Source organism: Coturnix japonica, chromosome 11 (assembly GCF_001577835.2).
Source record: "Coturnix japonica isolate 7356 chromosome 11, Coturnix japonica 2.1, whole genome shotgun sequence".
NCBI lineage: Eukaryota > Metazoa > Chordata > Aves > Galliformes > Phasianidae > Coturnix > Coturnix japonica.
In genome coordinates this window covers 6,051,729-6,079,692 of record NC_029526.1, presented here as the reverse complement: position 1 = coordinate 6,079,692, position 27,964 = coordinate 6,051,729, and the positions used below count along the sequence as shown (strand labels likewise).

The 27,964-nt window shown below is 36.0% G+C and overlaps 1 long non-coding RNA gene across 4 annotated transcripts in view; it reads left to right on the top strand.

Annotated features, from left to right (window-relative positions):
* Positions 1–27,964, top strand: part of LOC107319239 — a 197,489-nt gene that overhangs the window by 83,191 nt on the left and 86,334 nt on the right. The window lies entirely within an intron of this gene.

Sequence of the window (27,964 nt, the reverse complement as noted above, 5' to 3'; positions counted from 1 at the left end):
TTCTTCTCCAGTCTCCCAAATGTTCCTATAATCATTGGTTGAGGCAAGAGAGATATTGAGAAGAAGATGTTGGTGGAAGTATAAATTATGGTTGCTAAAACGTTCACGAGCTTCATTCTTCATCTGCTGCCTTCTCCAAACCATCAGGCTGTTTTTGGTACGTTTCCTATCTTTCTCTTTGGTAAACCCAGAAAAGACCTTTTTGTTCCCTTGTAATCTCCTTGTGCTGCTCTGATCTGCTTTGTCAAGTGATCAAAGACCCTGTTCAGGTGGACTGTTGCTTAGTTACCACATGCTAGCAATTCGCTTTTGATAAATTGCTTTGTCTTCAGAAGTAGCTGTATCTTTCCCCCCACCACACACCCCGGGTGCTCTATCTAAACGTGTGATCTAAGTTTATCAGCCTGCTCTATTAGCAATACATTAGGTATAGAAATTTTTCTTGTCACCTCTAAATTTTTAGGGTAATCTGGAGGCAAGAAGACTCTGCAGTTTAGAGAAATATTTGTCAGAAAGGAGCCTCCCAGGAGAAACAAAATGTACTCTCCAAAGGCAAACAGGCTGTGTGTAGATAGATGTCCCTAACAGTTGTAGAGCAAACCAAGGTATTTTAGTTTTGGAAACTTTTTTAGGTTATTGCCTGTAGGCTTTGTTTTCTTGTAGACTTTGCCTAGGTTAATTCCGTTAACGTATATGAAAGTACCTCTCAGTGATAACAAAGGGAACGTGACAGTCTGCAGTATAAATGTTTTTGCCCCATTCAGGCGGGCAGGCAGGTATGCCTACACAGAAGTACTTGTGCTACTGACTTGCTCTTGACCTTCCTGTTATTCTTCTCCAGGTTATGTCTTAGTGGCTGAACAAAAGTAGTTTATGCACTTGCCATGCACACGCTGGTGTACTGCCTGGGCTTCATGTTTCCTTCTCAAGTATACAACAGAGAACAGAAAAAATTGACTGCTATAATTCTTTACCAGCCATGCATTAAGCAAGAAACACATTGATCTGTGTAGAAGTGTTCAAACCAGACATGAGATCAGGAACTGTCAGTAACAAACACTTGCAACAGCAGAATTAAAGCAAAGGCAGACAAGAAGTGAGAAATATGGTCATAAATCTATACACAAAACAACATCCTGCAGCACCAGCAGAAATACATGACCAGGATCCCATACTGTACCCAGGCCATTATTTATGTGTATGTGTTTTATCCCATATGTAACTAGGAGACTACGAGCAGACCATGCATTCTAGAATAAAGATTGTATCATAGTTGGTGGGGGCAAAATAAGAAACATCTGGTAGTTTTGTTCTCAGCCAGGGAGTCATGCTGGTGTTGTAAGCGAATGAATACTGCATTACCAAATGCAGTGGTCTTCTGTGTGGAAAGGAAGCTTCCTGATAATTCGTTGCATGGTTATTATCTAAGCATCCAGAAATTTCTTAGAAATTTAGGAATTGTTAGATTTAAGTGCTCAAATATAGTCCTATTATATTTTCTTTATGAGGGCCAGTCTTTAAAAAAAATAAATTAATGGGCTGCTTTTTTCTCTCTCAGACATTCATCATCCAGAGTTAAATTTAGATGTTGATACTTTGATTTGCTTGATCTGTATAACAGTACATTTGGGTTGGTTGAGTGAATAATAGGCATGCTGAGGTAGATATCTCAGACCTTTTGAGTGGCAGATAGAAGTTTTTTGTGCAAAATAATTGAATGAACACTAACATAAATCTGAGGCTTTGGGGGAGGAGGTCAGTGAGAAGAATGAAGTGGAACAAGCTGTTCCAACGGGTGTGTGTACTCTGTCCTTCTCTATGCAACTTATGGTGATTCATGTGCAGTTAGAAGTTTCTCTTGTTATTGTTTTTTTTGTTATTTGACTCTGCCATGACAAAAGATTCCTAGAAAAGGTGCTACTTTCCTTTGTCCCCCGAACTTAGTGTGTTTTTGCAGTCATAAATACAAGTTTTGATTTTGCAACTTTCCGATGACCTTCTTTTCATATAACCTGCCTGTAGACTCGTTTACAATGACTGTGCGGTATGTACTGAAGCACAGGGTGCTGTGACCCACTATCAGGAAGTAGAGAGTAGTGATTCTGCCACAGTGTGGTGATTTCTTTTGCAAAGTGCAGGAGTCTGAGGGAAGTGTGTGAGATAGACCTGGAGCAGGATCATGGTAGGTGCTGTATTTCCAGTGTATCAGCTTTGTAGCTTAGGTGTACTGTGATGCTCCAGATCTTGGGTCTATAGTTTACCTTTCCTGTGAACTTAACACATTTTCAAAAGCAGGTGGGAAGATGCATTTATTTACAGCAGGAAAGAAAACAATAATAATAATAATAAGGTTTAGTTCTTGTTTAAGTGTTCTTGCACATTCCAGCCTCCATCTTTTTCGATGAAAAATAAATCTCTAAGTAATAACAACTATTATTGGAAACTGTTTTACTTATTAAACCAGTGAGGAACAAATTCTCACTGCGCTATTGATCAACTGCTAAGCTGCGTTTTCATGATAGGAAAATATAAGTAGTGATTTTTATTACTGACAAACTAATCTGATATTTGAATATGAATATGCGTTGCTTTTATGCCTTTTTAGAACAGAACTGTATTTTGTGTGGAACAGCAGTTTACCAAAGTGGCATGTAAAATAAATAGCCTTAAATAAAACATACCATAATGCTAAGTGAGTTCTTCTAATACTCTTTTTGTATCCTCGGAGGCTGTTTCTATATTAAATCTATTTATAGTTCTTGTTATGCAGTATGTAATTATTAACTTATTCCTAGAATTACAGAATTAAAAACCATGGAATCAAAAAGTGTGTGAGGTTGAAGGGGACTTCTGAGGAGCCCAGTCCTCATTAAAGCAGGGTTTAAACTGTGGCGGTTTGCTCAGGGATGTGTCTGGTGGAGTTTAGAATATGTCCAAGAACAAAGTTGCTGTAATAAAACGATTTTTGACAGTTTTAAAAAAAAGTAGTCTTAGAACTTTATCTTATTTTTTATTCTATCATCATACACACACTTAAAAATATAAATATATTAAATATAAAAATCAAGATGATAGTTCTGAGGGACAGCAAACTGTGATGGAGGTATAGCAATATCAAATTTCTATGTGAAGCAGCTTGTAGTATGGGAAGTGAAAGCAGATAAAAGATGAGGGGGGAAAATATCAAGATCAATACTTTGATCAATTGTGGAACACTTGACTCAGCTGCAACAGAGCCAGATTTTTTCATCATTGCCTAGCTAAATTTTATTGAATAGGGATCATAAAACTATCACTACTCTATTGCTATCTGTAGTTTCTGTTGTTCACTACTTGTTTTGTTGTGGTTTGTTTGTTTTTCAGTGTATTTTTGTAACTGGCACGAGATTCCTTTGCCAGCTGCTGTTTAATACATTTTAAAACAAAGACAAGAAAAATCTGAACCTTTAATTTTAAATCTGATGTTACTGTGATTTTGTGTGATGCCTGAATATTTACGCTAGGACTGTGAATTTGACTAAATAAGAGGAGGGTGCCGTTGTTTTGTCATCCTCCTCAGTTAATGGTTTGTGTTACTGTGAAAGGATCAACCAAAGTTAGCAGGCTGGTTTTGCTGCCATTTCTGTCAACTCCAGTTTACTTTGTCTACTACAACTAAATAAATTTTCACTGCTCAGAGTTTTATAATTGGAGACAAGTCGAAGAAGAAAAAAGAGGTGAAGAACCCAAGGAGGTTTTGCCCAGATATTCTAAGAGTGTGGGAATTTTTGTTAGTATGGATGCATTACCTCTTTTTTGAAGGTTACAAACTGTTTATCAGTCACCTTGCCAGCTGCCTTTCTTCTTTAGCACTATACGTGACCAAGATCTGTGCATGTTTAAATATATGTAATTTAACATGGCCTCTCAGAATGGATGAAAGTTTCACTTGATTAAGTTAGGTTGGATGAGAAAAGGTAGAGCCCTTTGGTTTACCTTTTTATGGTGCCCATTTTCTATAAAATAATTACATCCCCAAAGAAGATAGCTGAGGTCCAGGACCTCTAGTTTCCTACCAGAGCCTGAGCAACCTGATGCTTTAAAATTGTACTTGGTCACCAGGTCCCAGCAATTGGAGATGTTTACGGTAACAAAAGTTGATTTTATACTTAAGATTAGATAACAGTGCACGAAGATGTTTGTGTAAAGCTTCTTTAGCAGGAGCTCATTAGGGATGCCTCCTAGCATTTGACCTGTTCATTCTCAAGGTAGCAGAGTAGAAAAACTTGTTCAGTTGCATCCAGTCATTACAAGGAGATTTATTTTTCATTATAAAATTGAATTCTGCAGGTCATCTAATGTCTGAAACATCTTAGGTTTTAAGTTCTGCATGCAGTACCATCTGCAGTATGTTTTTAACAAAACTGCTTTTATTTGCAATTCAGTATGGTTTGTTATTTGCACAAGTATTAAGTATATATGTCAATTGATCATTAAGAATTGAAAATAATATTATAACAGGCTGTTGGTATTTTGAAAGCATGAAGCCCACCAGCTTCAAAACAACAAAGATATTCTAGTTTTGGTTATCTTTGCCTGAGTACCATAGGAACTTCTTGAAACTTCATGGTCTGATTTATCAAATAAGAGGAGAGGCATATTTTGTGTGTGTGCTGGGGCTATCGGAATCTTGATGTCTTGTGTTTCTATTAATCCCAATAATGCATATGCAGAGATCTGCCATTTCCTTTTTACCCACAAACTGCAGAGAGTCGCATTTGCTGCCTCGTATAACTTGGACTGAGATGTAGGCCGTGTGATAATGGTAACTTTGTAGAGCTGAGTCGTAAATATCCTTAGTGCTTATGAGTTAAGTTCTTGTAACTAGATCTATGCAAAACAGAGGTGAGAACTTCTGTTGGAAAAATGATTGACTTTATTCTAAAGCTTTGGTTGCTGTGGTCTCAGCATAATTTAGGGAAGTACCAGTCTTCCTGAGAATTGATATAGGAAAGTGAAACACTTCTCTGCTCCACCAGCATCTTCTCTCCTTGGTTGCATCTGTAGTTGGTGGAGGTGTGAGCTCTTTCCATTTGTAAGTGAATGGATAGCTACCCTTTCCTCAGGGAGTAGAGGAAATCCATATGTGTGGCTTTTTTTTGTTTGTATTTTTTCCCGAGGAAGGCATATAATGATGTATTTGTTCCTAGACAGGAAAAAAGTTTGCAAGTGTGGCCTGTTGTTATATTGACCTTCAATTTTGAAACTGAACGTGTTCTTGCGCAATCCTTCACTATCTATTCTTTTTTATCACGAACAAGAGAAGCCACAGGAGTATGAACTTCTCTCTTCTGGTCTGCCTTGAGGTTTTTTTTTTTTTCAAAGTCTAAGAAGATGAGACAAGTATGTGAGACAAGTCAGTTCAGTTTCAAGACGTGCTATCCTCTCTGATTTTAGTAGCACAGATCTCAACTGATAGTTGAGATAGCAATTCTGAGTGTGACTTTTAAGGTATGGGTGCTTTTCTGTGTTGTGTTGGATACGGTATCACATTGTTTCATAAAGGTAATTTGTACAGCTATTGAAGTGCAGAAACTTTCAGTCACTGCTGTTCTGAGTCAGGTTTTGAACTGATGACCTGCCTGTGAAAATCTTGGTTCAGATTTCAGTCCCCTGAGTCATTTAAGCTGCCTGCAAATGCATAATTAACATTAAAGATGCAAGTTTGTTTTCAGTAGTGGGAGATGAGTAGTCAGTGTTTAATAATCTGAGACACTTTTATAAAGCACTTGAAAGAAAATATGTGTACAAATGTGAAGTGCAAAATGTGATGTTACAAAGGAAACACATTCAGTCACAAATCAGTCAGGATTTAACTAAACCAGTAACAATTCTGTTTTCTTGACAGTTCACAGGTATCTTAATGATGACTTTACCTTTGGAAAGGGTACATCAACGTATTCTGCATAGCATGATGTTGTTTCTTCTCTGCTCTACTATTTTTGAGTTTACTTTAAAATTATTTTGATTTCATCTTGGTACAGAGTAGTTGGTTTGGTTATAGTTGTGTTGTTGTTTTTTAAGAACTAGCATTTAGTCTATTTAGGAGAGTGAGTTCACAGAGTTCCATCAAAAAAAAAAAACAACAAAAAAACCCGATGTTTTTCATGTTAAGCCAAGTTTACTTTAAAATCTGCTAGTGATGGAACTTCTGTGGCATCTCTTGGAAGGCTTTTCTAATGAACTAATAGATTGGCTTCCATTGATAGAAGCAGTAGCTGTGTTTCCTCTTAATATTACCCAGTGACTCCTCATTATCCCTATTCAACTTTTAGCCCTGTTTCCATTTGTGTTTAAGGATTTTTGTATCTGCAGATTTTCATGAAAATAAGCAACAGTTATGACCATTGACTTAGAAAGAAGGAAAATAGTTATAATCTGGATTTACACAGGGATATATTGAAGCATAAATGAGAGGCAGTTTTCTTGGTATAATTTATCTGTAAAAGACTTAGTGCTATATTGTCTAAAGCCTCCTAAATCTGAAAAGAAACAGCTCCCCTCTTTGTCAGTTCTCTTTTCCAAACAGGATTTTTCAGGTTGAAGTAGAACTACGATTATAAATGTTGAGTGATCACCAGACAGTTGAGATGGTTCTCAGCTGTCAAGTTACTGTGATATAGTGGGGAGCCTGTGTGAATGCTCTTCTTGTTCTTATTTGGCTTTGTAGAGACTCAAGTTTGATGTCTATATAGTGTTGCTGAAAGGGAGTGCTAGGATGTGTGTTTAAAAACATCTGAATGCTTGTGGATGGAATCAGATGAGACTGTTTCACCTGTTGCACATGGCTGATAGCAGTAGAGCTGCTGTTAGTGAAATAGAAAGATCTGCTACCTGGGAAAAAAGATGAGAAGGTGTTCGGAGATGGTATAGAAATGGAAGGTTGGACCTACTGGTATACTAGGATTGTGAGGAATCTGGAAGTTGGTCTTCATAAGGTTGTTTTTGAGGAAAGTCTTTCTCCAGGTAATACAGAGCTAATGTTATTTATGCAAGACAGCCTAATTCCTGGTTATATGTGATGATTAGAATAGAAATCATTAATAAGGAACTAGAATATGCCTGAAGGCAATTTATCTATGCTCTGCCTATTTAAAAGCTCTTTTCTAATTTTTTACCTAAATTAGTGTTCTGCTTACTTCTATTTGGTCTTAAGGCATCATTGTTCATAAGCTGAAGAAATGTCCTTCCCTCAGTGATCCCTTTTTCCCCTCCTTTATTTAGAGAACCATCATATTCTATTCTGCCTTCATTTTGCTAGACTGACTGAGCCAAGTTCTTTTACCATCCCTCTTTCAAGCTGTGTATGTTTTCAGTCTGATACCCTTTCTGATGGTTTTTTTTCCAGTGTAAGTCCATCTTTTTAAACAAAGGTCATGATCAGCATTGTAGATAGTGTTCCAGAGAGTATTTCATTTTTCCTTCCCTCACTGAAAGATTTCTCATGTTATGGTCTCGCTGAGAATGTCACAATTTTGTACAGATCAGAGAGAAATCTCCTTCTCCTGTTAGAGCTATGGGTCTTTTTCACTCACTCACAGCATAGAAGTGGCAAATAGATGTAGCTTCTTTGTGTTTTTGTGATGGCATCTAGAATAGCAGAATGATTAGAACTTACTATTGCATATCCTGGGATCAGTATATCTTGACTATTTGATTCCTTGGTGAAAAAGTGAAATAAGCTGTAGGACGTTATAGCAAATTAAACTGGGGCTCTTCACCACCAGTTAGCTAACATTATTTTGTGTCTGCAGCAAGTTCTAGTTACTTATTTTAATGATATACATCTCAGCACTTCGCAAAGTCTGCTATGTCATATTTAGTTTTGATGCTGTTAAAATTGTGTTGTTTAATTAATAGATTATTCTGATTGTAATTCCTTGATACATTATAAAGGAAATTCACTTGTATGAATGCTAGGCAAGCAAGAAAACCTGTCTTCAAAAAAATGGGTTTCTTGCTTTATCGAATGTCAGATGCTTACAGCATTCTTTAATTTCCAAGAATCAGGAATAACCGGGAAAGTTGTGTTTTATTTTCTGCTAGAGACTTAGTAAAATAATTAAGAAAATGGATAATGAATACAGTTTAGGAAAAAACCAAACAAAACAACCCAAAAAACTATTTGAATTAATGTCACTCTTGCTTGCTCGTTAAAGCATTGCTTCTGAATATTAAATGACTCTTAAACAGAGTACATTTGTGGGGAGAATAACAATTGTTATTTTCCTGTAAATGATATGTCAGCCAGTCATAGATTAGAAAAAATACCGACTAATGACTTATTTATTTAACATTGTTGTATAGCACTGAAGTGATTTCTCTGCAGCCTGGAAATTGTCTAAATCTGTTTGGAAAGGACTTGAAAACAGCAAATACACAACAGAAATCTCAGTGATTTGTTATCTTTCATTTCAATTCAGAATTTAGTCAGTTATTTACTTAAATATATTTTCTCAGCACTTAAATACTAATTATGCTTGTGTAATTCTTCCAGTGGGGAAGGAGATTGTGTGGCTGGTGGTCCATGCACAGTAGCTTTTAAAGGACAATTTCCTATTTATTTCCAAGTAAAATGCAGTCTTGGTTTTATGTCAAATTTCTTGTCTCCCTTGTTGATTAAAAGTTCATAGTTTGTGAAATGTCATTTTCTTCAAGCTTTTATAATACTGTTTGTTATTCACGTGGCAAACACAAAACCAAGCAAACCTGTTTTTCCAGTGTTAATATGCTTTCATGTGCTCCAAAGTTCTTCGGGTATTCTGAAGACAGAGAAAGGGAGAGAAAGAAAGGCTGGAAGTGGACAGGAGTCAGCAGCCTGACAATATAGGCATCCCTACAGTTGAGCGATAGCATAAGCATCTTTTCTCCCCTTGAAACTTGAATATTGAGCTTTCAAAATCCAATTTGCTTCCAGTGGTATTTTCATTTAGCTGAGAAACCACTGTGCTCCTTCAGGTGATATGGTACGTTAGAATCTATATGAGGTTGCCACATCCTCCCTTTGTATTTACTATACACAGAATGGATTTGTGCTGTCTGATCAGAGAAATAACCTGGTCAGTTGGGTTATAATAGGATATATGGGTTGTTTTACAGATGTGTGAAACATTTGTTGTGATCTTTGTCTTAATGCATTTTAGAGATTGAAATGCATTTATGTTTGCTGTGGGTTGTCTCTGTACTTGAAAGGATTTGATCGCTTCCAGAAAGTAATCAGTAGTAGTTTAAATGAAGGAATTTACTTTAGATGTTTGGCACTGGATGTGTCTGTTTCCTTCCCTCCTCTTCATCCCCTGTTCCCTCCTTGTATCCTCTGTTAACATTAGAGGTAACTACAGATGGGGTTTCTTACTTTTGGAGAAGTTAAATTAGGTGTCACGTAGTTTTAGAGGACTTTGTATTTGCTGCATTTATTCATGATTCCTTGAGTTATCATATCATGAGATCAGCTGAATAGAAGTTTTTACTTTTTTCCTGAAGTTATGTCAAATTTTTTTGCACTAATTTCTAGGTATTCTATCTCCTTTTATTTAAGGCAGCCCACCATGCTGCTAATTGACTATATTTCATTTGATTAGGTTTTTCTGTCATGGACATATTGATATCAACATTTGCTCCACTATTCATATTTGCATAATGATGCATGCATGTGATTTGTAAAGCTATTATGCAATAATAACCTATGTATTTCCATAATTATATCATAAGCAATTCTGCTGTATGTAGTGTCAATGAAGTCAAATAAGAATAACATTACAGTGAGAAAAGTACTTATCTGCAATAATATTAGCGATGACAGTACAGCTAGATGCTGGTATCCTGAGTGGAACAAGATCATTGCAAACTGCATAGTTTGCTGGAGAAGTTTATTTATAAGAGGCATCTAGTTTAGTGAAACAGAAGTTTTTTATTGCAAGTTTTCCATAAAGATACCACAAGAGCTCAGCTTTATTATGTGGTACTTATATAGTATATAAGTATACAGTATACTTATATAGTATATAAGTATATAGTATTATAGTATAGTATAAAGGTACTTTGAAAAATTGGGAAGTGGTTATTTCAGTTGTGTTTAAAATGAGAGAGGGTGTAAATCTCAATCAGCACAGATCACCATGGTCCTGTGGTAAGGAAGATGGGATATGAATGGGGAAAAAAATTCAAATCAGAAAGTGTAGATTTCACTTGACTCTTATTTCTGTAGCTAATATATAAAGCATTACCTGTCTGCCTTCTGCTTCCCTTTATGTACCCTTGGACAGTTTGCAGAAGGCCATTCGTAGCATGATGTTTGAATTCTTTGATGTAGTCCCATCTGTAGTTTAAAAAAGCTATGCATGCCTTATGGCCAACCTGTATATATTTTTTTTCTCAGATTGCTGTGATGCTCTTTTCTTGTTTTTATCACTTCAGATCAAAGGTGGGCTTTAATGAGACGAATCAGAATGTCAATTTATTATTTTTCCTTCATCATTTTATTTTTAATCCTTTGTAATAAACATCAAGAAGAGATTAGTGAAGTATGAAAATTATGTACGTGTTCTTTTAAAATAGAAATGTGGAAGCTCTGCCAGCATTCAACAGTTCTTACAGAGTGAAACTGAAGAGAACAGTAGCAAGTTTTTAAGCAAGAATAACTAAATAGTCAGGTGACTTGCTTATCTGAATGCATCCTCCAGATGGATAATGCATGCAGTTTATTTCAGATATTGATAACATATCGCGTTGTTGTACAAGTATATTTAATGGTTTGTTTTTCATTTTTGTGTACAGTGCAATTATGGTTCTGTGCTTTGTTTTGATGTTTCCCCAAAATAACTTAGAGTTGTGAATCAATTGTATTTGGGAGTAATTTTAAGGTCTTAAAATAGTATGTAACGCAGCTAATTTATACTCAATACTGTCTTAATTGTATGTCTTCATTTACTTGGCTGTGAACAGCTACCCTGGATTTGAATCCTGTGCTTTATTTTCATATTTATTATACTATTTAACATCACTGAGTGATCATTTAAACATTACAACAATGACTTTTCAGGATTGTTACTATAAAAAGCAAATGTGATTGAAAAGACATTAGTCTGACATTATTGAAAGTTTGTTATATTGATGCTGCTTATGAGGAGTTCCTGTTCAGAGCATTAAAAAGTCATAGTGAAATCTGATGATCTTTTCATTAACAAAGTCTAAACAAAAAATGTAATAAGTGGATATAAACAATATGATGTAATACAAGGACCTGGGTAGTCCTTTTGATATTGCAAATATAAGTGCCTATGTCATGTAATTATGAGAACTAATTTGTCTGTTTAGGAGACAATTTTAGTTGCATTCAAATGGGTACTTAAACAGAAACCAAATCACTCATAGGATAAAAAACTTTCATTATCAGTTCTATTATATTAACTTATTATTAGGTATAAAATTTATTATACTGACTGAAAGCAATACAGCCATACACCTCTGCTTTTGTTAACAGTAATTTTGCCTGTGAAGAGCAAATCACATACATAAAGAAATTACAAATTGAAAATAAGTGCACATCTCTCTCAATCTTCCAATAAAGGCTTTTGAACCAAGGGCACAGACTGCCTGTCCAGTGAGCCGTGTGATAAAGCACAAACAGTGCAGGAAATGAAAACCCTAGGAGTAGCAGATGATGTGGGCAGGAGGCACAGGTATTTCACTCAACTCTATCTGGTTCACTCCCCAGGCTCTCAAAGAAAACTTAAACATTATTTACTCAACCATGTGCTAGTTAAAACCAATATCTCTAGGCCATCTGTTCAGGAAGATGACCTCATGCAACTTTCTGCCCCAACATTACGTCAGTGTAATTCTGACTAATCAATCTCTGCTTGATCACATTGTCTTAGAGTTTTACTTACCTATATGAAAGGAAAAAGGAAGATAGTTCAGCATCATTTTAAGAAGCAGATTCCCTTAATTATTATAAAGTATCTCAGCATTGCAAGATCTTCTGAAATTCTCTGATATGTGCCAGCTGAAGAGCTAGCCCATATATATTGAATATATCATGCCTAATTATACTAATAATGCTAATATTGTAATTGTGTTTTACAGTCTTCTCAAAGTGAAATATGTTCCCGTTCAGAACGCTTCTCAGAGATGTCAGTATTACTTGGATCTTTGAACTTTTCCCATCTCCAACTATCTCTAACTCATCTAATTATATGTTCATATTAAGATGAGATTGCTTTTATAAAAAATAATGTGTTGTGTCAATGCCAAAAATACTATCAAGCAGTATTGACCTTTTGGTATGAAATGCAGTTATCTATGATGGACCATCTATGTTAGAGAGAGAGCTGGTCTTAACAAAAGAATCTTGCAAAGATACAAGGACTGCTCCAAATGTAATGCCTTCTGGTTTATTGTTTTGGCTCACAACCATACAGGTGGGTGCTGTTGTTATGGCAGTAGAGGCTGAACCTTCTCACCGATAGTCCCTTATATTTTGTTGCCATGTGACAAATGGCAGCAGAGGGGCAGTCAGACCATATGCTATCTAACATGGAAGTGTGGATGGAGGAAATGGATGTCACTGAACTCCATTTTTCACACACAGAGGAAGTTATAGTGGGTTTCTTCCACTGGAGCAGATTTTTACAAGCGTGGCATGTAGCCTCTTGTTCGTGGCTAGTGAACATACATAGTTAACAATGGTGGCTGTGCTGAAAAAACAGTATTTTGTAGCTGAGAATTTGCTCCTTCGAATAGTGCTATTGTATTCTTTGTATCTGTTGTAGTTTCCATGGAGATAGATAGGAGATATTACTTTCAGTGTGATCTGTGTGTATATATAAAGATCAGTGTAGAAAAGCAGTTGAGTATCTCTGAGTGAAAAGTGGTCTGATGATGGAGGTTTTCAAGCTGTGTGCATGCTTGGTTTCTGAGAGTTTAGCACCAGAATGCTTACCTGATGACCAGCAAGAGCAGAGTCAAGAGTTGTAACCAGTAATATCTGCTCAGGGTACTGTTGATTATTTTTAACATATTCGTATTCAGTAGCAAACTGATGATATTGCATTTTAAAATCTTATTTCTGAATTTTATTTTGCACTTATTCAGTCAAATCCAGTTCTCACCTATCTATTTTAATTCCAATTTAACTGTGAGAAGAATTTTACCCAAAATTCCTCATGAAACGCAGTGAAAACCTAGTCAGACATTCTCATACTGAACATGGTTTTACAGGGCTTTTTCACTTACTGTCACTTTTGTTTATTCATTCACACCTTTGCTGCTTCTGATATAGTTACTGTTTGTTGCCAGGCAACTCTAGCTGTATTATGCAGTGTTCTGCAGCACACCCAGAACTAAATTGCAGCATACTGTAAAGCAGTAGCTGATGTTAGGCTGTGCTATTTTTTTATTACACCATGCCTTTGTTTTCCAACTGTTTTGTTTCTAATTAAGTGGAATTCATCAGAAGGATGTAAACTTTACAGATATGTAGACAACATAAAGATCAAGAATGCAGTGAAATGGGGGAGAAAATCAAATGGCATTCTTATGTGTTTTGTTTTTTTCCTGCATCTTTTGAAATGCCTTCATGATGGGCCATGCCTTTTTTGAGGCATCAACTGTAATGGCATGTGTTGTTATGCTTCTCAGCTTAAATATGTCGCATCAGATTTCTAGCAAGCATCAGCACTATGCAGAAACAGGCAGGAATACAAGGTGGCTGATTAATCTGTTATTATTTAGATGGTTGTAAAACCTCCAGGCACAAAAAGATTCTCTGTGTGCATGTGTTTTTATAGTATGGTGATATGTGAGCCGGTGGCTACTGCTGTTCTATCCATTAGAGCTATAAACTTCTTTAATGAATGTGGACAGGACATTGTAGGGAGAATGTTTTGTATCAGGCCCTGAAAAATCTTTCTAAAAAGACAAAGAAGGAATGAAAATTACAGTTTCTGGGAATTAATACATCTGATGCCAAGGAGGATAAATCTCACACAAGGGAATTCATTTACATGCTATTAAAGTTGACATGTTAATATCAAAGCGTTAAAATATGTAAATAGCATAAACACGCACAAAATCCTAATTACTGCTTTACATTATCAACTCATTTACTCTTTATGATACTTTATGAGTGTTCAGCTGTGTCAGCAGGCAATTATAAAAACTACTGCAAGTTGATGATAATGCATTTTTGTACATTTCTGTTTCTTCCTGAAAAACATTCTTCCGATTCTGAAAGAGTGTGATGTGGAAAAGATCCCTGCTGCTGAATGTCCTTTTTGCATGAACAACATATGCTTTGGGTTTCTAGTGGTTCACTGATCTTTCCTTTAACCCGCTTACCAAAACAGGCAGATTTATATGCAGGCTAATGAGAACTGACATTTCTTACACTATCTGCTGCAGTTACAGTACAGATTTAATCCACTGCAGGTGTTATATCATTACAAAATAAGCTAGAGGCATATGAGCATTGGGGAAAACCTTAACAGTTATTATCTTAGAAAAAGATGCTTCATTTTATGAAGCATTCTACCTTTTCAGTTGTAAAGTCTTTACAGCAGGGAAGAAATTTGTCATAAGATCTGCACTGCCAACCTGTAATAAGTCTCTCTCTTTTTTTTTTCTTTCCCAGTAACTTCAAACAGTTACTGAAATCGCAGAGCGGTAATGTGATATTTCTTGATTTCAGTAAAAACGTCTGACTTTTGGTTGTGTTTTATTAATCTGAAGCAGTTGCTTTAAATTAAATGTACATTTCTTTGGGGATGTAACACTGCTATCGTGGCGAGTCTCCTGATTTATAACGAGAAACCTTTCATGTCACAGCAACTGGAGACTCACTGGATTGTGTTATGGCAGCCTCTTCAGTGGTCTTAAAATGCATTTTTAAAGAAAATGTATGGGCAATTCTTAGATGATTTGTATAGAAAATATTACTGTTCGAGTCTTCTATGTGTAATAAAACTTGACTAAACTGAGTTTGAAAAAAATTACTTAGAATTTAATTTAACTGGGGAAAAATATATAGTTTTAAAAAGTTAATTGGGAATGTCTTTGCTCATAGAAGATTGGGTCCTATGTAAACTGAAACTGTTTAGTTCTTTTTCCTCTCCTATTAGTTAACGAAGTAAAATCCTGGAGGACAGGGGTATAGGCTAAGCTTCTGCTGTTGCTGAGGAGATGATGTGGTAAAGAGGACAGGAGGGGCTACGAGACTGGCAGAAACAACTTCTGTTAAAGAGGAAGTTAGAGACGAGAGGTTCACACAAAACTATTTTAAGCCAAGGGCAGATGACACAAGACTCAGAATTTAATGAGCCTTAAATGCCAAAGAAGGTGCCAGATGTACAGTTATAGCGTAAAACCTCTGCACAGTTTCATATCTTCCCCAACCATTTTAAAGCCCCTAAGAATTCACACACTCGTTAATTCATATCATATGATGCTCAGAATAAAGCCCAGACCACTTCAGATGGTTGCCGTAATCTGTGTTTTTAGCTGGGTTTTCTTGGTGCAACAGATTCCTTCCACTGTACCATCTCTGTGCACCCTCTTGTTGCTCACGTGCATTGTACAGATGGGTTTAAAAGACACTGCAGTTGGCTGTCCCTTGCAAATAAGCAACTCCCTGGTGTGCCGCTGTTTGTAGCCACTGCTCACTTATATAACCACTTATATGCTCTTTGTATATCCGAACTTTTGGCTTCGTATTCAGATACTTTTATTTATCACAGTTCCCACTGGTACTTGGTTTTGGTTCCTGGGTCTGTATTCATATCTCATCCTAATTACATTTATTTGCCATCTTTGTGCCTAAGTGCAAGTGAGTTAATACTGATTAACACTGCTTCGTATTGGATTTGGAAAACTTCGCATGCCTATGCAGGTGATGGAGTGGTGGGGACAATATTCTGATCATGGGAATGCAATTATACCTATGATCATAGTTAACGGTGTGAATTTTCTTTTAAACTTATGCTGTGCAGGGCACACTGATATCCATCCTGTCTCTGGTAGCATCAGTTTTGTGTCATCCCTGTGTCAAACAGTCTGAAAATACTGACATGAGATAATGTGTATACATAAATTATTTTTATTAACAGTATGATTTTCTTTTAAGAACATTATTTCAGTGGGAGGAAATTCTCTGATTTTGATGACAGACTGAGCTTGTCAAACCATTTCAGCTGCAATGAAACACTGACATTTTCATGCAGTATTTTATAAAGATTTTTATCATAAAATTTAAAATTGGCTTTGTTTAAAAAAAAAAAAAAAAAAGAATAAAGCTTTTTGTAGCTGTGTGTTTGCTCTATCAAATGGTGGTGACGTGCTCTTTGTATCTGCTGTAGTTTTCCTGGAAATAACTGGGAGGCATTACTTTCAGAATAACCTTTGTATATTAAGAATGTGTGTGAAAAAATGAAAACATCTCACTTTGAGGATTTAGAAAATAATTCTGAAAGTTCAGATTTTTCTTCCTCATTTTGAGATTTAACCACCACAATTAAAAAAAAAAAAAAGTATCATCTGCTTAACTTTTATGCCTCTGTTGTTTACTTTTTGCTTTGTATTCACATTATGAACTGATCTAGTCAAGAATACACACTGTTGCCAAATAAAATGATTGTATGCTTTTATTACAGAATGTAAATCACAGTAGTATTTAGGGTTCTGCTTTTTACTGTCTGTAGACCGAGGCTGAATGGTTCTTAATGACATCGCAGTACTTTACAAAAATATCTTATGGGACAGACTGGTTCAGTGGTAGTGGGGACAGTGTGCTCAGTGGTGTCCCTACTTGCGCAGCAAAAAGGAGCAGTGAATGCTCCCTTAGAGCCATATGGCATCATTTCATGGCAGGAGCTGTAGGGCCTGAGACTTGGTGCCAACTGGCCGAGTCCTGCTGGAGTGACGTCCCACGGCTGGTCATCCTGACTCACCCTCAGCCTTAACTTCTATTTTGCCCTTCTTACATTTGCAGCAGGGAGAAAATAGTGCCAGGCTATTTTTCTCTTTATTATGTCACTGGGTGCGCTGGCGACAGAGCAGAGTACTCTTTATATGAGTGTTTTTTAATGGAAATCTGTTTTTTTTGTTTGCGTTTATATTATATGATAGTCTTTCATATTGTACTCCAGGAGTGGAATAGAAGCACTGTAAGTTCAGAAGAATAAATGCTTCAGCACCCAAACTCAGGAGCCATTACAAAAACACAGTAATCTATAAATTTTGGAGAAAGTAGGTGCCTCAGTGTTTTTATTGCCTGATACTTGCAATGGACTGTACTGATGGCATCTAATTAATTACATCTTTGGAGACTGAGGAATATCATTGTATGAAGCTATGCAGTGATTCGATGGTCCAATAAGGGTTAAGTTTTTTGATTTGTTTTCAGTTTTACGAGACACTTAAGCACATTCTTAATGTTTTAAGTGTTTGCTTATGTCCTTTACCTGTTCAGTAGGTCATGAAATCCTCTGCCTGCAGGCAGTACATTTCCTGATCCAGCTTGCTTTATTTCTGTTAAATAATAATAATTTTAAAAAAGAAGCTTTAAAGGAAAGTCTTGCTAAAATCTTCAGATTTGTTGTAGTAGATAGATTTGAAAGAAAACCCCTTTTCATTAAGTCCCCTTTGTCATTGCTTCATTTTTTTGGCCTTGGTAGAATTCTTGCATGCAGCTCGAAAATAGATATAGCGTCTCCATTCTTGTCTTTATCTCAGAGTATCTCTTTGTGGACTTTCCTGAATTCAGCTCAAAGCTTGATCTGAATGGACTGCCACAAAATTAAAGTAATTCAATAAAAAAAAATTGATTTTCAGTAATCAGTGTTTTGTCTTGAAATTAGTGGCTTAAGTATTGCAGATAGGTTAGTACTTAGCGTTTATGTTGGTAAGCATTATGTAATACATTGTTAGTAAGAGTGGTTGTGTTGTTCTAAGAAGCGAATTGGAATTGTAACAATTATGTCTCACACTGTCCTTTGAAAACAGTTCTCAATTGGCTTCCAGATATTTGTGCTTTAGAAGAGTGACAAACACGAGGGATTTTAATATTTGTATGACTTAGTCTTACATTGTTATCTTTATCTTTTTATTTTAAGATCAGGATGCTGAAAAAGTGTCTCACTGTTGTGATTGGAAGTCATGCCAGAACTCAGGCATTGGCAGTAGACTATTACCTTGTCTACTTCCAAATGGCTGTTGACATTAGTACATTGCCAAATGTGTATAAAAACCTTCGTACAGATAAAAAAGAGCAAGCAGCATGAATGAGGATGCAGATAACATGTCAATAGGTGAAATTATGAATAAGAAATTATGCAGTTTGAGTTACTGTCCTTGGCTGAATGTTTTGTTGGTTCTCGATTTGTTCAGGGGAACGTTTGCAGTTTGGTACTGCAGCAAATGTGGGAGAAGCTGAGCAAAGTTGGTATGTGGTGATACTATTGAACTACTGAAAATATGGCTGAGAAATCTCACAAACTAATCACATATAAACAAGTACTTTAAAACTTTTTTATTGAATGATATTTATGAAAAAGCTGATTTATTTAAACAGAAGTTTAAATTCTTCACGAGGAGGTTCAGTTTGTTACTGTATTACCTAAATGGTTTAATATGTTATGTAGTGAAGTGGTTATCAGTAACATATGAAGTCATCACACCCTCAACTGCAGCTTCATTGTGTCTAAGTTTGTTTAGATTTTCTGTGGAAAGTTGGAGCATGTACACATGGTAAGAATTCTTTAATCATACCTATGATTTATGTAATAGGAATTGCTTCATTTGTGCAAATTGCTGTAGCTGCTTTAAAGCAGTTGTATAGGAATGGATTTTCTTTTAAAGATAAACTTCATCGATGAAGAAAATCAGTGCTTGCATGTAGTTCACTATCAGGACTGTACTAAACCCATTATGGACTTCTGTTTTTATTGTCTACCTTAATTCCTTATGTTGTACAGATTCCAAGTTAATGCTTTAGGTACGTATGTATGTTTTTATTGTTAGGTTTTTTTAACTTTCAAATCATTTGGCAGTATCTGGAATCCTGTTAATTTCACTCTGGTTCTTAGTTAACTTTTCTAACAAAAGCTTGTTTTCAAAGCTTTTTTTTTTTTTTTTTTTTTTTTTTCATAACTCATATAATTTATTCATCCTGCACATAAATTATTCATTATCGCAATGTTTTCACACACATGAAGGTAGTTATCTGCATTAAAACTTAAAATCTCAATAACTCAGTTGTAGTGTCGCTTCTATCCCTGTTTTGGATATTCTGAAGTTTTGTTAAAGTGATTCCTTGTAGGCAGCTCCTCTCCTATTCATAATCCATCTCCTGCTACTTGCTCATCCCCTGCTCTTTTTATCCCAGTGATTTTTCTCTGGCTGGTTTCCCTCAGTTCCTGATTCTCTGAGTGGTTCTGTGGTTATCACAAGACTTTTTTTCTTTCCATTAGTTGGCACTTCTAAAGACACTGTAGCCAACATAGATTTAAGTTTGATAGTTCTGTGGTATTTTCATGACTGTGATACAGAGAGTTTTCTTTTCTACTAATCTGACCCAGAGCAACAAAATCCTGGATGTTGAATTGCATTGGTGGCACATCACATAGGATTTCTGACCTAGTCAGAAACATCTGCTTTTCAGTGTGTATGACATTAACTAGATCTGAGTTTGCTCAGAGCTTCTTGTAAGGAAGATTTGTGGTTGTGTATATCAGGCTTAGTTTAACTGCAGTAATCAGTTGCTGGTGTTTTTGTAAATGCTGAAGCTGGTAGCACTGGCAACATTTAAATAGTTAGACATTACCATTTCTAATTCCATGTTAAATTGCCATCACTCTTAGAAGTGAGATTTGTATGAAAACTTGTTCTTTACGTGAGTTTGAACTTTACAAAATGTGAACTTGTTTGTCGTGAAAATTCAAAGCAATCTAAAGAAAATTTTTGCAGTAACCAAACCATGATGAATCCTGGCAAAATTTGCATTGTGCTCTTGGAATGCTGCATTTGAATACTCACATTAAGGGTTATTATTGCTTCTCACACTATTTCATGGCTATGAACTGTGTTATCTGTATTACAGACAAAGCTGGTAGGTCTGACTAATGTCTATGTAAGTGTATAAATAATCCTTTTTATGACAAACTCTTATTTAAGAGCACCTGTGTATGGAAAATAAAATTATTAGAGATTGTTTTTAGTTGTACTTGTCCCTGCTCACATTGTTTACCTCAACTGGGCCTTTTTTACCTCACCTTTTCTGCAGTTTATATTGATCTCTGCTATCTGCAGACTGAGTTAGAATAGCCTCTCAGTGAATAGATCAATATGCCACTGGGCAAGTTGTAAATGACCCGACTTAGTAAATATGCAGTAGGAAAAAAGTCTGGAACTATTCAAGTAGCTGTGTTCAGCACTCCATTGTCATGCTGCCATTGACTTGGCTACAAACAACTTGCCATGCGCTAAAGGTACAGTTCCTTTACTAATTGTTAGACAAATTTTTCATACTACTCATCTCAAATTATTAGTGGAAAAAACAAAAAACAAAGTGTTCTGATTTAAAGAAGTCATGAAAAGTAATGTAACATAAACAAAATTAGGAAACATGAAAGTTCTTGAAAGAGAAGAAAAACGTTTTCCTTTGATTTACTACAGACGCATGAACAGATGTGATAATCGTAATGGCCTTCTGTAGAACATAAAAACTAAAATCCATTTTGTTCTGACAGTTTTTAAAGATTCTGAGTTGTGATGAGGGATATCAAGAAGTAGATGAAAGAACCTCAGCTAGAGGTGGTTTTAAGAGCAGTTCCAGTACAACTGCGCACACTTCATTTATTATGAAACTTTACTGACTTTATTATTATATCTCATTGTATTCTTGCTTATATTCACCAAAGGAAGAATCATGTTACATCAGTGATGTTTAAGCTGACAGTATGAGCTGAATAATGGATTATGCAATCTTGAGTATAAAAGGCAAAGTGACACTAAACAGATACATTGGAATTGTCTCAGTTAGAAGAAGAGCATGTTTTGTGTCCCCAGAAATGTGCCAGCCAAGCCTCAGCTGGTTTACATTGTGTGGCTCCAGTTACTGGTCTTAGGACCAATGGAGTGCACAGTATAAAGGGCAGGTGCAATATGCAACCAATATGCAACCAAGAAATCCTGATGCCTGCAATAACAGTAAAGGTGTAAAAGATGTAACTGGCACTCTTGCTTGGTAACACAAAGAGCTAAGGCTTCGATGTCATATTCTTATTGCTTTCTTTACATTTCTGCTATGAAATAGTGCTATCATCAGCTTTGTTTAAATTATTATCATTTAGAAATGATCACTTTGCCTGAGTACAACTCTAAATGGATCTGCTAGACCTTTTAATTAGGCAATTGCTTCATCATGTTGTAGCAATTTAGACCAATCTCCTTCTGAAAGACACTCAACTGCGCTGTTTTCCTGAGAACTATTATGATATGGATCTTTTTTAGAAGTAGCTGATGCTTTTGGATGTGAAGTAATGGTTTTGGAAGCATTTGCTAACTTGGGTTTAGAAGCTATAGTAGAATGCTCCTTAGTTCAGGCACAGTTTATACACACACACACATATATATATATGTATATATATAAATATATATGTAAAAAATACTGGGGGGAGGGGGAAGAAAAAGAGACAAGAATGGCCTGATTATACTTCTTATACTTATATATAGTATGTATATACTATATAGTATATACATATAGTATATATTATACATATAGTATATAGTATCAGTACATACACTTATACTCCTTATACTCCTCCTTATACTCGTACAGCTTTGTTAGCTGGTAGCAGTAGTTCAGCATTGGTTTGGCAGTTGAACTGAAGTGCCTTGGTGAAGGGATGCTGTCTTTGCTGCACTGCACAAAGGCCAGTCTTAATTCATTTCTTCCTATTCCAAAGAAAATGCTTTGTCTGCAATGGTGTCCTAGGAATGTATGCAGTTGTTCACTAAGTATAGCCCTGAAACCTCTGCCTAGTTGGTGATGGCTCTGAATGAAGTCATACAAAACTGAAACAGGATCTTTTTCTATTTTATTTATTTAACACTGTATGGTATCACTGTAGTTGTTCTTTCTATTTGTCTGCCACAGTAAAACTGTAGGCAATACTCCACAGGAAACTTTTAAATATAGTGAAAGGGGTTTATTTTTAGAGAATGATAGTTCTTCACTTGCAAGTGTGTCTGTTATAAGGAAACACTTAGGAACACAGTTTCAGTCATACATGAGATACTGGCTAATGGCAGCCTTGATTCTGGCACAGCTAGTTTCTGCAATCTTTTATTTTTAATGGTAAAAAAATGTTATCTATGTATATATTATAATTTTTCTAGTTGTTTGGGACATCATTTGTCCTCTTAAGAGAAAGAGGAATGGACATGTGCTGTTTTTTCAGGTAGCAATGCAATCTATTGCATTGTATTGTATGTATGCATGTAGATATGCATCTATTGTATTGTATGCAATCTCTCTCAATCTGGTAAAATATAATCTGTGCCAAATTTAGGTGATTTATATTCTGATAAGGTTAAAAAGAATTGGATGTTTAAATTGGTTAAACAGCTTAAAACCCTCATATTTCTTTATTTTGTAGAGTGGTTATAACATTTTGCCAGGAAATCACAGTATAAAAGTTTTTAAGTTGTTTCATTTTTAAGTTTGTTTTAAATTAAGTTTTTCATTTGCAATATAATTTATTTATACTGCATCCAAATCTGGGGCTCCCAACATAAGAAGGACAAAGAGCTTTTGGAGCGAGTCCCTGCCTAAAGCAGGAGGACTGGAACTAGATGATCTTAAAGGTCCCTTCCAACCCAAAGCATTCTATGAGTCTAAGCTTGCACTGCATAACCCTCCAGTTAAATGACTAGACCCCTAGACATTGGTAGTTTGGAATGAAAAAGTGACCTCAGAAACACTACTAAACTACGTTAACAAAAAGAGGATTATCTAAAAATTTCTTTTCTTTAGTGGCCTCTTACTTTCTAGAGTTACCTTAATTTGAAATGGTAGTAGTAAATGTTAAAAACATTTGCTTTTAAACTAGACATCAATGATTAAGCTAGACATTCAGCTGAAGCCAGCATCCTTCTGCATTTTGCTCAATCAAATGCAAGAATATTTAATATTTCTCAATGTTTCCACAAAGCCTAATAGCTACTTTTAGGGTAAAATCCTGCTGCCCCTGGCGCATACTGAAGCAGAGGTTCCTTTTAAGACATCTATTCTTAGAAAACAGGACTACAGAGCACTGAGCAATAGAATTGCAATGCATAATGTTAGGGCAATTTTCTTTTTGCCTTTAGGTGATTTCACCAGCTGACATTTCAGCACAAGGATCCTTCAGAGCAATATAGAGAATCTGATGTGACAGTGTCTCTGAATCAGCCACTGAACTTAAAGTATTCGTTATGCATACAATATGTGTAGTAGCCTCTCATGTAGTCAGTTTTCTTTTCTTTTTTTTTCCTGTACATATTTGTCTCTTCAGCTTCTCATTTTCATTTTAACTGAAGCATGCTTTAATGATACGCTTTAACCTCCTTTCCACTCAGTAGGACCATGCCTCATGCATTACCAGTTCTGGATCCTCTCTTCCTGTGCTATGGACAGATTGCTTCTCTTGCAATGAGTATCAGTGAAGGAATAGTTTAAGTGCAGAGTGCTAGCAGCTCCTTGCTTCTCAGGAGGCAATAGCAGGAAATGTCAGAGTTTGTCCTCTTGAGTTTGGGTTAGAGCTGGATGGAGAATTTGGCAAATACATAAAAGGCAAAGCAGAGGGTCATGTTGGAAAGCTGCAATTCAAACAGTTAAATTGGCAAAGAAACTAGCAAACAACTTTCTGTGAAGAAAAGGATTAGGTACCCTATTATATGGCTTTATTTGCTCCACCTAAAATAAATGTTATGTAATGTTCCTGAAAACTGAGGTTGAAAGGAAGTGTTCTTGAAGGTGCTGAATGGCAAAATTTCTATAGCTGTGAATGGGGCTGAGACAGGTCAGTTATCCACAACAATAACTTGTCCTGTTGCTGCTTTGAGCACTTGATTTGTAACTTCCAAGTGCCTTTGTGGTTTATACAAAAAGCGTGATGGGTTCATCTGCTCTCTTAGAGCGCATCATGTCCTTTCTAACTGGTGGAGGGCAGAAAAGAGGTAAGCCAGCAGAAGTTACTCAAATACATGAATTTCCTGCTTTGTCGTTAGAAAATTTGGACAACACTGCTGTCTCTGGAGAGAAAAGGCCCTTCAGTGAATGGAGACGGCCTCCTTTGTTATCTCAGGAAAACCAGTGATAGTCTGGTATTAGATACGCCAGCATACCACTGCCTTCAAGTGACTACTTCTGTAGGGGAACATACAACTACTGCAACCTCCTAGACTGCCAATTGGGTCACTGATTCACTTTGCTTGCAGTATTACTCATTTCCTGTTGTTAAATAATGTATAGGTTATTTATATGTTGCACTGTAATCAAGTTGCAGCTTTTTGATCTCTAAGGTGGGTGTTGCTGCCTTTTGTAGAAGTGCAAAATCTGAAAATCATAAATCATTCGATTCTATTAGTGTCCTTAGCAGTCCTGTACTGTACAAATGTCTCATAATAAACCAAGGAGGCAGTACATTCTGTAAATGTAATGGCATATCACTTAAAACGTCATGTTATTACCAGGTGTTTGTTGGAATAAAAATTAAACCTTTACAGGTTAAGTAAAGAATCACTAATAAAAGTGTAACAGACATACATTATACAGCATGGGGTTCATAATGAATAATTGCTAGGTTATTAGTGCTTAACAGATTAAGGGTACTTCCATTTATTACTGTGCTCCACTAAGGATGAGCATTAATTTTTTTTTCAAAGCAAATTCACTGGAAACAGACAGTTTAAAATTTATGCTTGTAATGATTGCTACATGGTCCATTAAGACCACCTCTAAGTGAGCTTAATTTGTAGCAGATAAATGTACATGTCTACATATTTTTCAACGTAGTTTATGGTGCATCTTGCACAGCTGTGCCCAACTGATTAAATCCTCGCAAAATTTAAATAGGAAGCCCATTACATAGACAGTATTATATCCATTTATCATACACACATTTTCAGTTAACTCTCTAAGCCTTTGTGCAGGGTATTTTTACTGATTCATTAAATATGTATAGCAAGGCCATTTTCTCTGTTTTGTTTTACCCTTTTTGTTTTCTGGGTTTGTTTGGTTTATTCTTTTCTGTCATTCAGTCATTAAGAATTCCAGCAAACTGAACATCTCCAACATTTATCTTAGTATTGATTCTAGATATGATGGTCACTTACAAAATCCAAGATCCAGAGAGCTGATTATCTGGGGCTATAAACCTGGTAGGAAAAGTGACTGGCACTAACACCTTCCTTTGCCTTCTAGACTCTGTATCTGTACTGGGTAGATAGGCAAACTACACAGGACGACAGATTGGGATTACAGATTTTTCTTCCCTTGGTATTAGCTGGTTAACTATGGACATCTCTTTGTTTTGTTAACATGCTTTCTAGGTCTCATTCTCAACTGCTGAGCATTATCTTTGCTTTATATGAGTCTCAAACCACCTAAACCACACTTCTAGATGCTTCAAGTAGGATTGGAAGCATTCAGCCAATTTTAAAGACCGTATTTTGTTGCTCTGAATAATTACCTGAAAGCCTTCCTGTCCTCATTGACTATAAAGTAAGTTTTAAGCTCTTCACAAGCCTGGAGCCCTACCTGGATGGTACGAGTCTTTCCTCAGGTAAGAAACACATTCTCACGCTAAACTTTCTCTCAGGGTACTCCTGACCTTTTAAACAAGCAAATGAAGAAACTAATGTTTGCTTTAATGTGGAAAAGTGTATATTGAAATAAGGCTTATAAGTGATGCTATAGATGAACTTGCTATCTTAAAAGATTACAGGAAATGCTTAGGAATGCAGATAGTAAAATAAATAAAAAATAGAAAACTGTATGAATATTTGTGTCAGTCCATGGACGTCCCAGTAACTGACAGTAGCTGAATGGGGCTGTTCTTCAGCAACCTGTGGTTGAGGCTGCAATTTTTAAAGGCATCTTTGAGAATTTGAATGTTAGGTTCTGTATTTCAGTTCATTCGGAGGCATCTGTTTGATCGTTCATTTTTCTAGCGATTGTTGCCAGTAGGAATCAGTTGTGAGTCGTAAAGTGCTCGCTCCAGGGTCTTGACAGTTGGTGCTTCCTTCAGAGTGTGAAAACAAGTTTCTCTCATCACAGGTGTGAAAATAATATTGCAAGTGCATATGATATTATTTCTAGTTTTCAGGGAGAGAACGACTCAATGGGCGAATTATGAGTAACGAGTTGCAGGTAGAGTCTTAAGCTGTGATGTGCACATTCTGTTTTGTTTTCTTTAGAAGTGGGAAAACTATTCACTAGGAGTACCAAATAGCTATCCGGAATTCAAAGGCACTTCTTCATTGAAGCAGAGAACAGTGTCTTTTCAGCCATTCAGAAGTTTTTGGAGGCTTACTTCTAATATCAAGTTGTAGGCTCTAGGATTCTAGTGTATATTTTGCCATCTCCTTCATTTATTTAAAAGTAGTGTTTGTGCTTGTGATGAAAATGTTCTTTGTATGTTTAGTGGATAAACATTTTAATAGAAGTGTTTATTTAAAACAGCGTAAGAGTGCAAGTATATGAACCTGAGGAGGTTTATGTCACAATCTGTTATCTTGAAATTTTACCAAGACAAACTTACTTCAGGGGAGTCTGTTTTATTTTGCTGCTGGCAGTGGGATAATTAGCTGCATAATAATCTTACAGAGAGCTGGTTGCTAATTAAGAAAAAAATAAACGATTCCCTGTACCATATTTTCAGAGGAGTCTTCCTCACAGACTTTAATTTTTGAGGAATGGTATTTGTTATTATTAGTAGATAATCACTGCACTTTAAATAATGAGCTTAGCAAATTGTAGTTATTTAGTAATATATCAGCTCTTCAGTTTTTGTATGAAAGAGATTATTGAACTTGCTATCAGAAACTTGAAGGCTAATCATTTCTGAAATATCTCCAGAGCAACAAAAGTGTCATTGGTAATTGGATTACTAGAAATGAATTGGCACTTAATCTACTGAAGGTTTGGAAAGTGACAAAGTTTGGGGTCAGAACTGTTGTAGATGCTTAAACGTTCGGTTCTTGGGCACTTGGCTGAATTGCAGTTCATGTTCCATCTTACCTCAACCTTAATTGTTTAAACTTTTTTTTTCAAAGCATGGCCCCTTCTGGAGGCTCTTTAAGGAGAGACTGTAGACCCAGCGGTCAGAGATAGGGGCTTGCATTAAAGCTGAGATTAAAAAAAGAAAATCAAACTCCTCTTTTTTGTTCAAACCAGGCTATATGTGTAACTTAAAATAAATATAGAAAATGATTTCTGATGAGAAATGGAGACATACTGCCTACAATGGTTCTTAACTTTTTTTTTTTCCCCAAGTGAGGTGTTTGTCATCCTCAAAATTCCAGCAAATTAAAATATATTCCTGGCAGAAGCTGACCTTTATGAAAATACGTTTTGTCCTCAGATGAAAGAGGACATTATCATATAGTTACCACTGCGCATATCACAATACCTGCCTTGGAAAGCAGAAGCCATCAAGCTTAATTAAATTTTGTTTTGTTTCAATTGAATTGGCAAGCATCTTCATAATGTAACCGAAAAAAAAATAATAAAAAAAGATCCTCAAACAGTAGAAATACATAAATATAACATCATTGCTGTAGAGAGATCTTGTGGAGCTGTGAGAAAGACTGAGGTTTTAGTCCCTGTGCTGTACCTTATAGTGTCTGATGGTATTTGTGGTTTACATCTTACTGCATTAATTGGCAG